The sequence below is a fragment of the Vicia villosa genome, unplaced genomic scaffold (genome assembly GCF_029867415.1).
Source record: "Vicia villosa cultivar HV-30 ecotype Madison, WI unplaced genomic scaffold, Vvil1.0 ctg.000436F_1_1, whole genome shotgun sequence".
NCBI classification, from domain to species: domain Eukaryota; kingdom Viridiplantae; phylum Streptophyta; class Magnoliopsida; order Fabales; family Fabaceae; genus Vicia; species Vicia villosa.
Genome location: NW_026705207.1, coordinates 611,201 through 617,162, shown reverse-complemented (window position 1 = coordinate 617,162; position 5,962 = coordinate 611,201).

The window sequence follows — 5,962 nt, the reverse complement described above, 5'->3', positions numbered from 1 at the left end:
ATAGGATTCCATAATTTATTGATCATTTAAAGTATCTTAGGATTCATCTTCCAGCCTTCATGTGTGACACCCTTGGTTAACTCATGTATTTACTCACTAATTCGACTGCAAAACCTATATCAGGTCGACTGTTGCACATATACCTTAAAGATCTAACTATTTGTTTAAATAAAGTTACATCGACTTTGTCTTCCTCTCAATGCTTCTCCAACTTCAAATTCCGTTCGATAGGTGAAGATGTTGGAGTCGAATCATCCATCCTGAATCTCTTGAGTATCTCTTTGACATACTTACTTTGATGTAGCACCATATCTTCCTTCGAAATTTGAAATTACATGCATAAGAAATAAGACAACTTTCCCAGATCCGACATTTCAAATTCTCTCATCATCAACTCTTTGAACTTCGACGAATTCTCCAAGTTATTTCCAGTTACTAGTAAGTCATCGATATATAAGTAGATGGTTGTTATATCTTGTGACATAGCCTGAACATAGACACCATACATAGATTTGCATTTTACGAATCCTAATTCGACTAAGTATGAGTTGATCTTCTTGTTCCATTCCCTTGGAGCCTGCTTGAGACCATAGAGCGCTTTGTACAACTTATATACTTTACTCGTTTTCTTATGAATCACAAACCCTGGAGGTTGTGTGACAGAAACCTCTTCATATAAAGGACCATTCAGAAATGCTGATTTCACACCTAAATGAAATGTCGACCAACCTTGGTTGCATGCCAAGGCTGCCACTAGTCGAATAGTCTCCAATCTTGCTACTAGAGAAAATAATTTAGAGTAGTCGAGTCCTGCTCTTTGAAAAAAACCTCAAGCTACTAATCTTGCTATCAACCCATCAGCATTGTATTTCAACTTGAACACTATCTTTACTTTGATAACTTTTGTATGTACTGGCAATTCGACTAATTCCCATATGTTGTTTTTTCGATTGCCTATGACTCTTCGACCATAGCAGACTTCCATTTTTTAATCTTTAAAGTCTCACTATAGTTGATTAGTTTAGCACCTGCAGGTAAAGAAAAATGAACTAATTCTCCATTTGGTGCGACTTCATCATCACCATCCATTTCATAGTCTCGAAGTCTTACTAGAAGAATTCGAGTTCTTTGAGGTATCTGGCTTGTGCTAGCCAAATCCTCTTCAACTTCGACATTGTCGGGAATGTCAGCAGTTGATTCGACTTCAACATCAACTTCATCTGTTTCTTCGTTGGAACCATATCTCATCAATGGTTTGTTGATTGCATCACCATAATTTGAATCCCAGGAAGAATTTTCATCAATCACAATATCTCGACTTAACACAATCTTCTCATTAATTGGATTGAATAGCCTGTATGCACCAGTCTTGTGATATCTACCAAAACCATAGGTTCACTCTTGTCGTCAAGCTTCTGTTTACCGTGAAAATTGCTAAACAACCTATGGTCTCTAAAAAATGGTTAACTTTAGGATCAACTAGTGAATCCTAGGACATATGCTATTGTTAAGATTATATTTTTTAGGATGTTGAACGCTTCAACAATATTCATAATTGTTAGAACAAGATTTGTTCTGATCAATATTCTTGTTTTGATAATAACAATATATATGAATTTTGTATAAGACAATGTGGTACTCTAATCCTTTGCATTTTCCATTTCAGGAAATATATAAAGAGTATGCACAATTCAACGCTCAGAAGCACTGACTCAGAAGGTTATGGATGGCTACATCAGAACATGCTCTAGCAAGACATCATAAGATGGTCAAGCAGAATCAGAACATGGACTATGAAGCATCAGAAGAACATGAAGTCAGAAGCAGAAGCACTGATGTTCTTATGGTATCACGCTCAAGCACTTCAAGGTCAGAAGACAAGAAGATGCTCTGCACCAAGCTGATTGACTCTGATATTCAAACGTTGTATTCACAAATCTGAGATCAGAAGCAAGTACTAGATGACAGGCTATTAAGTCTAATCTCTGACTGACAAAAGGAACGTTAGAAGCTACAAACGGCAAAGTCAGTAAAAACAGCAAAAGCATGGCTCGAGGTAGTTGACAAAAGTGTGAAACATTAAATGCAAAGTTGTACTTGAAACATTAAAATTCAAGACAAGAAATGAGTGATGATCAAAAGAAACAATTCAAGAATCATCACAAGTCAAGGACTATTCTGCTGAATGCTATTTCTCATGCTGAATATGAGAAAATAACAAACAGAGAAACTGCTCATGACATCTTTGAATCCTTGAAGATGTCTCATGAAGGCAATGCCCAAGTTAAGGAGACCAAAGCTCTTGCTTTAATCCAGAAGTATGAAGCTTTCAAGATGGAGGAAGATGAAAACATTGAAGCAATGTTCTCAAGATTCCAGACTCTGACTGCTGGATTAAGAGTACTTGACAAGGGATACACAAAGGCTTATCATGTCAAGAAGATCATCAGAAGCTTGCCCAGAAGATGGGGCCCAATGGTGACTGCATTCAAGACTGCAAAGAATCTGAATGAAGTCTCTCTTGAAGAGCTGATCAGCGCACTGAGGAGTCATGAAATAGAGCTGGATGCTAATGAACCTCAGAAGAAAGGTAAGTCTATTGCTTTAAAATCTTTGAATAAAAAATGCACTAACGCTTTTCAGGCGGAAGAAGAAGATTCTGAAGAGTCAGAATCAGAGGAAGAAGAAGATGAACTCTCTTTGATCTCCAGAAGAGTAAATCAACTCTGGAAGAGAAAATAGAGGAAGTTCAAGAACTTCAGAAGTTCCAAAAGGCCTGAAAAAGGAGAATCTTCTGGACTCAGAAGATCTGACAAAAAGAAGGTCACGTGCTTCGAATGCAAGGAGCCAGGACATTACAAGAATGAGTGTCCAAAGCTTCAGAGGGAAAAGCCCAAGAAGAAGTTTCAAAAGAAGAAAGGCCTTATGGCAACTTGGGATGATTCAGATTCATCAGAATCAGAATCAGACTCTGAAGATGAGCAGGCAAACATTGCGCTCATGGCCACTATTGATGATGGATCAGAATCTACATCAGAATCAGACTCAGACTCTGAAGAGGTATTTTCTGAACTTACTAGAGATGAGCTAGTTTCCAGCCTAACTGAAATTCTAGAAATCAAGGCTAAGCTTAGTATCAAATACAAAAAGCTGAGAAAGCTCTTTGCATCTGAAACTAAGAAGCTTGAATTAGAAAATTCTGAACTCAAAGAAAAAGTTTTAAAACTATCCAAAGATGCTGAGTCATCTTCTAGTTCATAAAAGTCTATTCCAAGCATGAAAAATATTCTTAAGGAATATGACTTGAGTTTCAGGAAGTTCTTATCTAGAGGTATTGGAAGAAGTCAACTTGCCTCTATGATATATACAGTTAGTGGAAACAAGAGAGTTGGCATAGGCTATGAGGGTGAAACCCCATACAAACTTGAACCTGTTGATGATATGAAAATCACATACAAACCTTTGTATGATCAATTCAAGTATGGCCACTCCCATGATATTAGGCTCACATCACATGCTAAGATTTTTCACATTACACACACTAAGAAGCATGTGACACATACTAGAAAATATCATGTTACTCAGAATAGGGAATATCATGTTGTACCTCCTGTTAATTTTCATGCTAAACCCAAGTTCAATCAGATGTTGAGGAGAACTAATAAGAATGGACCCAACAAAATGTGGGTACCTAAGGAGAAGATAATTTCTGTTGCAGATATCCTTGGCAGGAAAGAAGACAAAGCAAAACATGTCATGGTACCTGGACTCTGGGTGCTCGCGGAACATGACGGGAAAAAGGTCTATGTTCCAAGACCTGGTGCTTAAATCTGCTGGAGAAGTTAAGTTTGGAGAAAATTAGAAGGGCAAGATCATTGGCTCTGGAACCATAAGCATTGGTAACTCTCCTTCCATAACTAATGTTCTGCTAGTAGATGGATTAGCTCATAACTTATTGTCCATAAGTCATTTAAGTGACAATGGTTATGACATAATCTTCAATCAAAAGTCTTGTAAAGTTGTAAGTCAGAAGGATGGCTCAATCCTATTTACAGGCAAGAGAAAGAACAACATTTAAAAGATTGATCTTCAAGATCTTAAGAATCAGAAGGTAACTTGTCTTATGTCTGTTAGTGAAGAGCAATGGGCCTGGCACAGAAGATTAGGTCATGCTAGTTTGAGAAAGACTTCCCAGATTAACAAACTTAATCTGGTCAGAGGACTCCCTAATCTGAAATATAAATCAGATGCTCTTTGCAAAGCATGTCAGAAAGGGAAGTTTTCCAAACCTGCATTCAAGTCTAAGAATGTTGTCTCTTCCTCTAGGCCGCTAGAACTTCTGCACATTGATCTATTTGGCCCAGTCAAAACAGCATCTGTCAGAGGGAAGAAATATGGATTAGTCATCGTAGACGACTATAGCAGATGGACATGGGTAAAGTTCTTTAAACACAAGGATGAGTCTCATACAGTGTTCTTTGACTTCTGCACTCAGATCCAATATGAGAAAGAGTGTAAAATCATAAAGGTCAGAAGTGATCATGGTGGCGAATTTGAGAACAGATTCTTTGAGATGTATTTCAAAGAAAATGGTATTGCCTATGATTTCTCTTGTCCTAGAACTCCACAGCAAAATGGAGTTGTAGAGCGAAAGAATAGGACTCTACAAGAGAATATATCAGAGCATTTTACGAATGAATATCAGAACATTCTTCTTCTTGCTTCTGATCATGAAGCTTCACAGCACTAAGCTTGCTTCAATTCTCCAAGAGCATGCTTCTCTATAGAATTGCTTTTTCCCATGTATTTGCTTCTCATGTTGAGCTTTTTCAGAATATCTTCAATCCTGCAAAAAATCTCAAAGACATAGAACTTGCAAATAATGTTAGGAAATGTTGAGACTTAATCCCAGTAACTGATATAGTAAACCAAATCAATTATCATGTTTCTCCCCCTTTTTGTCATAACATTAAAAAGCATTAAAAGATTCAGATGATAAAAGACACATATTGTGAAGAAGATAATGATTTCATTGATCAACAAAATACATCAGAAGTACAAAAGACATAGAAGCAGATGCAGAAAACAGATGCATAAAAAACAAGAAAACAACTAAGACCAAGACAGACTACGACGGGCCAAGCTTATAAGCTAAGAGTGCTAGAAGGTTTTTAATCTCAATAGTGTCTTCTGTCTGCGTCTTCATGAATGATCTGAACTCATTATGAGTATCCTCATGCTTGTCCAGACGAGAAGCTAGATCAGCTTGATTATGTTGAAGAGCCTTCATGGTGTTTATCAAAATAGAAGGTCCAGCAGAAGAAGCATCAAAGCTATTGTCCATAAGTGGAGGATTCTCAGCATGTGCATCGACCATGAGAACATCAGCTTGATTTTCCTTAGCAGGAGATTTCTCAGCAGGATGATTCTCAACATCTTGATTCTGAGCATCAGCTTCTGATTCAGAAGCATCTTCAGCATACACAGGAGTAAGGATAACAACATCTGGATTCTCAAGAGCCAGAAGAATGTCAGCCAGATTCTGAGGAGGTGTTGGAGCAACTGGTTCTGATGGGTATTCAATGCTTGGATATACCATATCTGGTGCTTTATTAGAGGGATTCTCCCTAAGCCAATTGAATATGGACTGAAAGTCTCTAGTCAGAACATTGTAGTAAGGCTTCCACACAACCAAAGCAAGAGGATGCACTTCTTCAAGCTCATCAACCAATTCTTTCTCTTCAAGAGATTTCCAGCTCCTGATGGGAAAGAAATAGCTGTCTTCAAAATTCGTTAGAAAACCAAAAGGACCAGGAGCTTCTACTTCACATGCTTTCTGAAGCTTCAAAAGGTCAGAATTTAGCTCCCTTCTGAAAGCTCTCCAGAGACTCCTAGTAGCAACATAATCCATCCTGGCATTATGTGCAACCTTCAAGGCATCTAATCCTTCCTGTACCTTTAG